This window comes from Carassius gibelio, chromosome B2, assembly GCF_023724105.1.
Source record: "Carassius gibelio isolate Cgi1373 ecotype wild population from Czech Republic chromosome B2, carGib1.2-hapl.c, whole genome shotgun sequence".
Taxonomy (NCBI): Eukaryota; Metazoa; Chordata; class Actinopteri; order Cypriniformes; family Cyprinidae; genus Carassius; species Carassius gibelio.
Window position 1 is genome coordinate 31,220,466 of NC_068397.1, and position 13,864 is coordinate 31,234,329.

The following is a 13,864-nucleotide window of genomic DNA, read 5'->3' on the forward strand; positions in this document are numbered from 1 at the left end:
TTGCAAAGAATAGAAAACAACCCAGATAAACAAACAAATGCATCTATTTTATTATTTTACATTATTTTAATAAATAAATAAATAAATACATAAATAAATGTACTCATTTTATATACATTTTTGCTTAATATAAATAAATGCATCTATTTTATATACATCCTTTACATTATTTTGCTAAAGAAATCAATAAATAAAAAATATATATACTTATTTTATTTGCTTTATTTTACATTATTTTGCTAAATAAATAAATGCATAAATAAATGTACTTAATATAAAGTTTTGCTAAATAAATAAATAAATTCATCTATTTTATATACATTATTTACATTATTTAGTTAAATAAATGAATAACTTAAATAAATAAATGTACTTGTTTTTATGCATTATTTTACATTATTTAGCTAAATAAACATTCTTGCTAAATAAATAAATAAATGCATCTATTTTATATACATTATATACATTATTTACATTATTTAGCTTAATAAGGAACATAAATAAATATACTTGTTTTATGCATTATTTTACACTTTTTGCTAAATAAATAAATAATGTACCTACTTGATATAAATTTTTTCTAAATAAATATTTGTACCTATTTTATATAATGTTTTTGCTAAATAAATAAACAAATAAGTAACATAAAATATACTTGTTTAAATGCATAATTTTACATTATTTTGCTAAATACGTAAAAAAAATTACCTATTTTATATACATTATTTTTTGTTAAATAAATAAATAACATAAATATTCTTGTTTATATGCATTGTTTTACATTATTGGGTTGAATAAATAAATGTACCTGTTTTATATAAACTTCTTGCTAAATGACTGAATGACTGATTGAATGAATCAATGAATGATTGAATGTCTCATACTCTTACTCACAGGATGTTCAGGATGCTGTTTCTAGTCAATCATGGTCAGACATCAAAATCGCTCCTCAGATAAACGATCACGAGCGAGATCCCTCACTTTTGATAGTTACTCACAGTGAAGCCGGAAATATTACTGTAAAACACGTGGTGCTTTCTTTCATAGGAAGCCAAAAGTGAGCACTATACTAGAGGTGCTCACAATATACAAATAAAATGATCAGCTTCTGGATCTGTCAGTCTGAAAAAGGCAAAATATAGATTTTAGGAAATGGCTCATTTTCAGTTTATATTCTGAACTGATTTGGAAGCTGAATATGAATTTGAATTGGATTGATGGGATGGGAATTACAAGATAATGGCTTTCTTATAAATAAAGTGTCCTTCCATCTTATATGTATATTTACATTAACAGTATATTGATGACGATTGTCTTTGAAAGTACCAATAAAAACACATCAGAAGCTCAGAGACTTAGAGACGGAGAGACGGAAAGAGAGGAGATGAGAGCAGATAAGCAGAGGAATGTCTCTCTCTCTCTCTCTCTCTCTCTCTCTTTCCTCTATACAGGCCTGTTGAGACTGGCCCGGAGCAATCTGAGAATGACCTGCTCCTTGCGTCAGACCAAGGCTGCATCTCATTGCTAGTTTTACTTGATCTTAGTGCTGCGTTTGACACCATAGATCATGACATACTCATAGATCGATTACAAAACTATACAGGTATTCAAGGGCAGGCTCTAAGATGGTTTAGATCCTACCTGTCCGATCGCTACCATTTTGTTTACTTAAATGGGGAGTTTATCACTAGTAAAATATGGAGTGCCACAAGGATCCGTCCTAGGTCCCCTTCTATTTTCAATATACATGTTGCCCCTTGGTAATATTATTAGAAAATACGGAATTAGCTTCCACTGTTATGCTGATGATACTCAGCTATATATCTCAACGAGACCAGATCAAACTTCCCAATTATCTAAGCTAACAGAGTGTGTTAAAAATTTAAAAGATTGGATGACAAATAATTCTCTCCAATTAAATTCAGATAAGACAGAGATACTAATTATTGGACCAAAAAACACTACACAGAATCTTGTAGATTACAATCTTTAACTAGACGGATGTACTGTTACTTCCTCTACAGTCAGAAATCTGGGTGTTATATTAGACAGAAATTTGTCTTTTGAAAATCATATTTCCCATGTTACAAAAACTGCATTCTTCCATCTTAGAAACATTGCCAAGCTACGAAACATGTTATCTGTTTCTGATGCAGAAAAGCTAGTTCATGCATTCATGACCTCTAGACTGGACTATTGTAATGCACTTCTAGGTGGTTGTCCTGCTTCGTCAATAAACAAGCTACAGGTAGTCCAAAATACAGCAGCTAGAGTCCTTACCAGGTCAAGAAAATATGATCATATTACCTCAATTTTACAGTCTCTGCACTGGCTACCTATTAAGTTCCGTATCAGTTACAAATTATCATTACTTACCTATAAGGCCCTAAATGGTTTAGCTCCAGCGTACCTAACTAGCCTTCTACCACGCTACAACCCATCACGCACCATATGCGCATTCTTATTCTTTAGCTTGGGTTAAACTAATTAATTTTAGTTAATTGGATAAGCAGCTATGCTAATGATGTCTCTATGTGTTTCTCTGTTTCTGCTGGATCTTCATCCCGTGGTAACTAGGATTTACACAAGCTCCAGTCTGGATCCAGAACACCTGAGAAGAGATGATGCTGACCCTCAGAGGACCTCAGATGATGCTAACCCTGAATCAACAACAGAAGTGTGATTGCATCATATAATAATTGCTGTTAATAGTTTTATATATATATATATATATATAGATAGATAGATTTAAATTTTGTTTTAATATTTTCTGTTTCCACTTATCTTTTTGCCAATGTTTTAATGTTTTATTTATTTTTGGTGGGGTTTTGTAATCTTTATGAGGTTTTTCTAAGGGTTTAATTTTATTTTTTGTAAATTTGTAATCTTATATATATGTTAGTATGCTGTCTGTGAAGGGAGCTCCCTATGTAGACAGTGAGACAAACACATTTAGCCTTTCCCTGAACTGGGAAAATTCCCATGCACTCATCATCACCATCATCACCATCATCATCACCACAGCCCAGCTGAGGGATGAATCAATGAAAGCCCAATGAAGGAACAAAAGCTGGCCCCTCTCCTGTCGTGCTCCGTGTCTGATGCTGGTGATAAGGGCTCGAGGCGGGTGTGAGCTGCTGGGTTCAGCGCCTGAACTGCGTCCACACATGCTGGTATTCGTGACAGACTTCCAGATGGCAGATTTGTCTGGACCTGGGCATCTCGGGCTTCCCCCACCGGCGCTGCAGAGATCAGCGGCCGATAAGCAGCTATTCCCAGACGCCAAATACTCCACATCATCAACCAGGGTGAAGCAAGAGACAAAGAACAGTCCTTAGATTGGGTGGAGAATCAGAAAGCTACTCAAACATACCATGCTTTAGGTAGAAGTTCATGCACAGCAGTTATCATCGTGGCATTTTGTATACTTTTACCATGTTAGCATCATGCAGTTTCATACAAATAGTATTGTGTTTTTTTAAGCAGGTGACTGTCAGCAAGTGAATTGCATCTTAAAACCAGAGGTAAATTTCAACAGCTTGATTAATCAATAAATGGGCTAATTAGCAAAGTCACCAACATTTGGTAAAAAGAAACCTATACTGAAACATTTGTGGAAATGCATTCATGCATAAAAGAAAGAAAAGGGTATAAAAATTGTATTTTGGACATTTCTTACAATAATGAAAGTGTTTTTTTAGATTATTCAGATAATATTCAAAATTGAATATTGCACAATCAAGAAATAAAAGGGATGTTTTGAACATTCAGAGAACATTTAGAAATAATGTTTAATAACTACATGGGAATGTACTACAGCGTATTTTTATCAGCTGCTGTTTTGTGAAGTACAAAAATTGCTAAAACACAAGTGCTAGCATGCCATTTATTTATTTATTTTTGGAATGGCATGTAACTTAACAAAAAAAAAAGGACTAAAATGGCATTTTAAAGGTTTAATCATGTTAGTAACATTCTCAGAACGTTCTCTCAATGTTATGAACAAACGTTATTCCAATCACATTAACAGAACGCCTCTTCAAAGTTATATTTTTTTAGCAACATTCTCAAAACCTTAACATTATTCATGCATTGTCCATGGAATGCTTTTTTTCAGAAACATTCCAGTTGGATGTTTGGACATTTTTTTTTTTTTTTTTTTTAAATGTTGCTACTTGTTTCAGAACTGTTCAAAAGTAACATTCCCAAAATGTTTGCCAAATGGAATGTTGCATAATCATGTTTTTAAAATGTAAGAAACTGGACATTTAGAATAAAGCTTTCATACTTTATTTCTGACGTTCTTTTTTTCAGCTGGGATGTAGTTTCCTACAAGGTTTTTGTTTTATTTTACTGTCAGCACTAATTGCACTTTAACACCAGTAGTAAATGTGATTAATCGGCTGGTTTATGGGCTAATTAGTGAAGTGGCTAACATGTGGTCAGTGTGAGCGCCTGTACGCGTGTGTGTTCATGGCAGGCTTTAGTAGATTACCCTGAGTGTGTGATTCTGTGTTCTCCACCGCAGCTGTGTCTCAGGGCCACCCAGGTGTTCCTGTCAGAGTCAGTCGGCCCTCATTCCCGCTCGGACCCCAGTGACTCCCAGCAGCAGGTGTTAAGAGCCAGAGGAATCCATTCATTGTTGCCCGAGCTGATGCTTCTGTCTCCACTGGCATTTTAACCAGAGACCGTCCTGCTCTGAATCTGCTTTAGCATTTCACAGACTGTCTGGATGATAAATGAAGAAGTGCATGTAATCATCAGTATTCTGTATTTTGAGATTGACTATGATGCATTAAAACCCTCTGTTTAACTTTCTCTATATTAATCTTTTAAATAAATATAAATCAATAAAGATAAATAAATTAAATATATATGTATATATATTTATATATAACTCATGAATCATCATATTAGAATGATTTTTAAAGGATCATGTGATAATGATCCTAAAAATTCAGCTTTGAATCACAGAAATAAATGATAATTTAAAGTATAATAAATTTAAAAACAATTATTCTAAGTTGTAATAATATTTCACAATATTACTGTTTTTTTTGTATTTTTGATCAAATAAATGCAGGCTTGATGAGCAGAAGAAACCTCTTTCAAAAACATTACAAATAGTAATATTTCCAAACTTTTGGTCTGTACTGTATTTATTAATATATCTAAGAATTATAAAAAAAAATATTTTAATAAATATATAATATTCTCACTCTCTATATAAAATGAAACTTATTTAAAAATATGACTATAATTTAAATATTTTATTACTATATAATTACTTTATAATATATATCAATAAATATTGTTAGAATTATAAATTTAGATCCTTGTCATTATTTATTTATTTCCTTTTTTATTTGCCTTTTTTGGGTTCATTTAAACACTCTTTAAGGATCTTGAACTCTAAATATAGTATTGCTAATTTAAGAACAAAACTACTTTGAGAAATGACAAATATCTCTCAGATAATGAGCTCTTAAAAACTAATTTAATAATGACACAAGAATGAGAAGAATCTGATCGTTCGTGCTGTTACTCAACATTACAAACAATGAAATCCTTTTTCTTTCTTTCGTTTTGTGTCTTAAATTAGCAGTCCTCTATTTGGAGCTCTATGTGACTTCCTGTCAAAGCTCTGGCTCTGGTCCAGATCAAACTCTTATTGAAAGTGCCGGCTGATGACAGCTATTGTATCTGAAATGTGGAAAAGCTTGTAAAAACACTTGTTTCCTGGTTTGATGCTCGATTCTGTATCACGTCCTGACAACGCTTCCCTGTGAAACACAGTACAGCGGTGAGAACATACAACTATGAGTTTTTAAGACATTCATTCAGAATGTGTAACTAAAAGTTTGGCAAATTATAGTTACTTCTCATAATTGGCAAATAAATTAATCACAGCGGCTTTTTCTGCAACTTTCCTGATATGCAAAACTATTCATGAAACCACAGAGATGGAAAAGAACACATGAAAAATATCTTTAACTATTTTTTGATCAACGGAAATCATTTACTGTAAATTGTATTAAAATGAGAAAACCAAAAAAAAAACATCCTACATCCTATATATATATATATATATTGCAAATTTGTCAATAAATGAATAAACTAATAATACATTAATTAAATAAAAATAGACACTGAAAAAAAGTTATTTAAAAATAAATAAAATAAAATAAAATAAAATAAAATAAAATAAAATAAAATAAAATAAAATAAAATTCTGAACACAGGTCTGATGTTAGTCTGGCATAAAATAATACATGTTTTAATTTACTTTAAATAATTAATAAATATACAAATATCTGTGCTTCCAATTACTAAAAATATATTTACACTGTGAAAAAAAATCTGTAAAAATAGGGCACAATTCTGTATTCTTATAAAGGAATTTTCAGTATGCATTTTATTTTCTTAACAGACATTTTTCCTCTATTTTGAGTTTTGCATTGCACTGGGTTGTTTTTTTTAGATGTAATGAAAAAGTCTAATAATTATTGGATAACGTCCTGGCAGACATCCCCTGAACATTTAACATATTTTTTTTTTAACAGTGTACATTTATTGAGCATTAAATCTAAACCACTTCTCATCTCCATGTAGAGAACAATCGTCTTATCGGCTGAATATCAAAGCATTTATGGCAAACTATCAGAGAACAAAGAGCATAACTCATATTCTCTTTGATGTTCTCTTCAACTGGGAGAAGTATCCCGTCACATCCGTAACCAGACCTGCTCGTTCCCCCTTCACCTCAGAAACTGCATGTAAAGCGGCACAGAGTTCAGTCCTGCCAGACTCGATGAATCCTGACGCTTTAACCCGCCCGCGGCGATCCCAGGCCGTGACCTCACTTCCTGTGTCCTGATGCATGTCATCCAGCGATGCAACATTACCTCAGCGGCGCTTGGGAGGATCAAAGCATGCATGGATCGGCCAAAACAAGCCAATTAAATGTAAAGAATTGGGACGGGGCGAGCCAAGGTGGAGGTAAATGGATTTTAATTTAGAAAACAAATTGGTGACCATTTTATTATGCAACCCAACCCATCCACAGGAGTCAGGGATGGATCAGGCGTCTCTACTCGGGCCGAGATCTCAGGAGACGCATTAGTGTTAGATTTATCAGACGCTCGTTTACAGCAAGTACAACCTGTTTCTGTTTAGTCTCCGATGAGTTCGGAGGACTCTGCATTCATTTGGGAGGAACTGCAAGAAGGTCGACTTTTAAAAGAGATGCACGGACTTTCTGCACAAAATACATGCATCAGGCAGAGTATTAATGCACAAATCAGGTTAAAATGCTGAGAAAAATACCTTGACCGAGCCACATCTCAGATTCTGTGCCAAATCAAGCTCAAAAACACATGCATTGAAAGGAAAGAAACTGATGAAGGAACATCTTATGCATATACTAAATAATATATACTAAAACATGCATATGCATATATACGTTTACAGCAATTTTGTTATGCCTTAATCTGCAGGAAAACTTGAGGAAAACATGAGGATGATCGTTACAGATTTTATGCATTATTTCTATCAAAATAAGCCAAAAACCACACACAACATTCAAAGAACTGATGTCTGTTTAATGCAGGTTTTATGAGGATCAATTCAAGACATTCTGAAGATCAAGTGTGCAAAACATAAGTACCAAACCAAAGTCAACGCATGTAAAGTGTGAACATCTAAAGAGCAGAAAATGTGTCGTATTAGCAGAGATGCGCTGAGCACTAAAACACATGCATCAGGCAGCTCTGAGAGCAAACTCTGGGTGAAATGCAGGGAAAAATGACCCCGCTTTGCTCCGGATGGGCCCTTTCTGTGGGTGAACCCTCTGAAATTCATCAAATTGGATCAAGATGGACTTCAATAATGGACTCAAGCTGGAGCTCCGGAGGAAGCAAACGATCCGTACATTGTTTTAGATATTTTTCCTCAATAGCACATTCCGATTACGGACGCCGTCGATGCGGCGACATTAAAAGCCTCGTCACAGATGTCAACACATTGGCGTCTGCAGAGCTGTTTCCTCTTATTCTGGGGCTTTATCGCATTACAGAGCCGTCCGAGCACAGACTTTAAACACTAAATCACTCAAGAAGTGCGCCAACACCTTAATAAAGCCACAAAACCATGCGGAAAAAACTGTTCAATCAAAATGATCGCCAATGCATTCAAATATGTGTTTGAGTATGAGTACTTTATGGTTTCATCATGAAGAAACCTTATCATGTGCCATTTCTTTGCCAGGAAGATGTCAGAATGTTTTTTTAAAACATTTCATGTAATATTTCAGCAAAAATTCAAATGCATAAAGCAATGGTTTTTATGAATCTGCTACCGTTACTCATGTCATGCTCTTCCAGGAACATATGAACAAATGAGGAAAACCTCACAGATTTAATGTAATTAAATTAATTAAATCATTGCATGATTAGCATGTCGCTAGCATGATAAGCATGCGACTAGCATGTTGCTAGCATTATTTTAGCAGGATTAGCATGTTGCTAGCATGTTTCTAGCATGACTAGCATGCGACTAGCATGTTTCTAGCATGATTAGCATGTTGCTAGCATGATTTTAGCATGATTAGCATGTTGCTAGCATGTTTCTAGCATGATTTTAGCATGATTAGCAAGTTGCTAGCATGTTTCTAGCATGATTAGCATGTTGCTAGAATGTTTCTAGCTTGATTTACTGTAATTTTTCTATCAAAGCAGGCTTAAAATCACATGCAACATTTAAAGGACAAATAAAGCAATGATGTGCAAAGACCTTGCCATTGCTCATGCCTTGATCTTCAGTAAAACACTGACAAATATCACAGATTTTGCGTAATATTCTTGTAATATTCTGACAAATCGAGTCCAAAAACACATGCAACATTTGCAAGGAAACTAACAAAACTGCAGGATGATATTTCTACCAACATGCATATGCAGCATTTAAAGCAATCTATGATTTGTAACACTGTTACATTTCTTTGCCAGAAACAGTGAGTTTATGATTAAAGCAAGACATCAAGACATCCAGACAGCTTCATTTTGCATCTACAGTAAACGCATCCTGATTTAAGGATATTTCGATGTATGCACTGGACAACAAGACAGAAACACTGAAGAAGAAGTGCATGCAATGCCACAACTTAATCAGTTTCTGTGCTCTGATTTGAGACCTTTCTCCGGGCTTTAATTTAAGGAAGGATGAATTCTTGCAATCTATGATGTGCAAAACATTGGAAGAACGTGGACGAATGTCACAGATTTCATGTCATATTTCAACTAAATCAAGCTCAAAACACACAGGTATGCAACATTTAAAGCACAGATAAGAGTTTAAAATCATCTCTGATGTGTGCGACTGTGGCTCATGCAGGAAACGGTTTAAGACACTGTTATGAGCCTAATCAAATTTCCGTCCGGTTGGAGAACACAAAGGCTCTCGCTCTTCACATCATGAGGTCAGCCAGCGTGCCGGTCCTGCATGAAAGCCTATCCTGGTGTTTTGATTCGGCAGAAGTGAGGGAATATTGGGCTTCAGGTGGGCGCCATGGCCTTTTCATTACAGGACGCTGACGTCAGCTCTTTTATGTGTAAACTCAGGGCAAATGTTCGTTTAATATTCCCTTAATGGCATTCTGGTGTATGAAGACCATTATCTCACGCATGAGTCAAACATTAGTGTTAAAGATCAGCGTTTGACATGAATGATGCATTAAATCATGTGCAGAAGCGGATTGAGATGATATTATAGCTTGTATTCATATTTCAAATCAGCTTTTCATTTTTATATTTAGTGTTGGAGCTTTAGTAATTATGCCATTTTTTCGATATGTATCTATGTAATTTTATGAATTCGATATTTTAGCATATCAAGTTAAACTAAAACAAATACAAATGAGAAATGTTGGTTTGTCAAAAAGCTGATGCTTTTTTTGCATTCATTTTATTTTAAGTAATAGTTACAGTTTAGTTAACCTTGTTATTTTGGGTTCGGATGGACCATTTTCACCATAAACCAGCTACAAAAATACTTTACACATTGAAGGAGAACTTAATACTAAAATACTTAATTAAAATGATATATGTTTATATTATATGTTTTTATGCCAGTGTCAAATATAAATTTCTGTGCAGGAAATCTGTACAGACAGTAAAGTAAAAAGTAAATACATTTTTATTATTAAAAATGAAATTAGGAAACACTGGAAAATATATTTTTTAAACAACTTTAAAAATTTAAATTATTATTATTATTTTTTTTTTGGAAAACAAACAAAAATACAAAAGAAAAATATATAAATATATTGAAAATTATAATGCAATCAAGGAAGAAATATATGTAATCTAATCTAATGAATCTGGCATTATATTATAAACATTATTGGCTGTTCAATGAATTGCTTTAGTTCTTCGTAAGTCGTTCTGAATGAAAAGCATCGTCTAAAAGCATAAATGTAAAAGAAAATAAATAAAATCAAAACCAAAGGCTAATAAGATAACAAATTAGTAATAAAACACTTTGCAATGCCAATGCATTACGGAGAGTTTTGCAGCTTCGTGTTTACAGCTGTTGGTAAACTCTAGTTAAAAACTGATTTTGAAAATTACACAAAGATTACTGGAGTATGTTGTTATGGAGAGTACTGGAGTAACTGTATTTAATCTAATTGCGTTGTTAAATTTAACATCCGACAGCTATTCAATCCATCAATGTTATCTGACATTATCAAAATGAGCTATTATTAACTCATTAATCTGTTGTTTGAGCTCTTCATATTTAAGGAGAGAACTATAATTTCCAAAATCGTACATCGCTTGTTATGAGTCTCAAGGATGTAGAGTTTAGTAGAAACGATGTAACACACTGCTACATTATCCCTAGCATTAATTTTGATCATACAATGAAATGTCTGTTGTTACGTCCCTATGAATGACGAAATCAACCCTACACCATTCTGTCTCAGACTGCTCAAACGTCTCTGATTAGCCCAGATTTACGCCTGAGAGGAACATAAATGAGCTCGCAGCTGTCTGTCATCACGAGCTGCAATAACACTGGGCATCCTTCCATTGTGTGTGTGAGTGTTTCTCTGTGAGATCAGGCTTCCTGCGAGAGAAGCGTCCAGTCGAGTGTGTGCCGCGAACGCGCCGCGCAGGAAATGGCCTTCGGATGCAGACCGCATGCCGACAGCTTAATGGATAAATCCACTTACAGAATGAAAAATTCCTGATAATCTACTCACCCCCATGTCATCCAAGATTCATGTCTTTCTTTCTTCAGTTCCGAAGAAATTAGGTTGGTTTGAGGAAAACATTCCAGGATTGTTCTCCATATAGTGGACTTCACTGGTGCTCAACGGATTGAAGGTTACAAACAGTTTCTACACGATCCCAACCAAGGAATAGGAGTCTCATCTAGAGAAATATATAAACATTTTCTTAAAAAAAAAAATTTAATAATAATATTTATCCACATTTTAACCACAAATACTCGTCTTGTGGATGTATGATGGGTTTGTGATTTCATGACCTGCATAGTATTTATATATTAAATATACAATATTTATAATCTGACTGATGTACACAGAGAGTTCCGGTCCTTGATTCTGATTGGCTGAGCCACGTTCAAAGCTTTGAAATTATGCTACAAAGTAACATACAGCTTTGTTTACTTCTGTGTGTTGCTCGGCAACCAGTTTGTTGCAACCACAACTGATTCTGAGGAGCTTCATTGTTTGGTGGACGAATACTGTTTTTATTAATATCCTTACACTTTATTTGCTCTGTTTAATTCTGTGAAACCTAACTTCGTATATGGAATAACCGTTTTATAAAAGCAGTAAGCCCCGTGAAGCTGTGGTTTACAGTTGATTTATAACAGCTAAGGGGTGTTGCTAGGTCCACATGTGTGTTTTGGTCATTGTCAGGCATGTATCTGCTGTAGTTGTGCTCCTGGTGGCCTTCAGAGGGTTGTGGGCGTTTGTACGGCTGATTTGAGCTGATCTCTCATTGGACAGCTGTCTGTTCCTCGTGTTCTCATAATAAAGACAGAGAACGCCTCACACACAGATAAGAAGCCGCCTGATACCCCGGGGTGGAGGAATGAGAGATACATTAAAGATCATAACCGCCAACAAAACACTCAAGTGCTCCGTCTGGTTCTGCGAAATCTGAGAAGACAAAAGCAGAGTGTGAATTCAGGAGGTCTGGGGGTCATCTGACCCCGCAGCTTAAGACCTCAACCCCCTAAAGCTGGCCTGAGTCAAAACAAACAGCTGGAACCGTCTTAAAACACATATTCTCCTGGCATACGATCAGGCCCACAGCAAAACCTCTGCAGATTTACATCAGAGCTTATTAAACATGAACAAGCTGACGTTTCTTTCAGCTATGCATAGTGTGGTTCTCATCGTTTTTTTTTAATTGGCTTCATATTAGCATGTTTAATAAATCAGTTCCAGAGATTTTACCGCAGAACCAGACATGTTAAGGTAGGTCTATATGTTTCTGTAATCACACAAAAAATTAGTTAGCTTGTTGGAGTGCTTATTTCCACTTAAATGCTAAGCAGAATTCGCCCGGTAACCATAGCAACAGAAAACCATTTTCGCATTATGATAGCAAAACAATTCATCCTATATACGATTCTGTTGCTTATGGAAGCCCGTTCCCGCAAACTGAATAATAATAATAAAAAAAGGTTATTGTGACTTTTCACCTCACAAATGAATTTTTTCCCCTCAGAATTGCGTGATAACTCACAATTATGACTTTTTTTCTTTCTCAGAATTGCGCGATAAAAAAAATCGCAATTCTGATTTTTTTTCCCGAAGTGCGCAATACAAACACGCAATTCTGACTTTTTTTCTCAAAATTACGTGATACAAACTTATATTCCTGACTTTTTTTAAATTTCTCTGAATTGCGTGAAAAACACGAAATTTGACTTTTTTCTTTTTACGAATTGCGCAATACAAACATGCATTTCTGACTTTTTTTTCTTTCTCTGAATTGCGTGATACAAACACACAATTCAGACTTTTTTCTTTCTCCGAATTGCGTGATACAAACACACAATTCTGACTTTTTTCTTTCTCCGAATTGCGTGATACAAACACACAATTCTGACTTTTTTTTTCTTTTTCAGAATTGTGAGATACAAACTCGGAATTCCGAGAAATAAAGTCAGAATATGCGTGATACAAACTCACAATTTAAAGAAAAATAAGTCAGATGAAAATGGTTACAAAATGTCTTAACAATAGCCGCTTTCCATCTTTGGGTCGCATGGTTAATATAAGTGTGTTTGCGATCGCTGTTAACATTCTTACAATATGCAAACACTTGCGTTAACAAGGCAATGACTGAGTGTGTCTCAGTGGAAAACCAAACTGTATCTGTGCCGCAATATTGTTACAACAGATAAAGCATGCTAACCAAAAATGAACCATGGTTTTGCTTTTGCTACAATACCGTAGTTTAACCATGGTATTTGTAGTAAAATTGTGGCAATAGAAATGGTAATCCATAGACATAGTACTACTCTTTTACTACAATAAAACCATGGTCAAGTTTTGCAAGGGACTGCTTCAAATATTAACATACTATTCAGTGATTTTTGTCTTTTGGAAGCAGCATTCGAAATCCACTTGGCTCAAAAATCTGAGGGGGCAGGTGCTGAATGGGTTTATTATAAATGCTTATATTTATCATAATACAGAACACAGGAAGTTAACTTCCTGTGGCATATTAGATTAGAAGAAAGCAAATTTGGCGATCGGACGGTACATCAATAAAATGTGACACATTGTCATTTTTCATTATTTTATTATAGATTAACTAGTCTA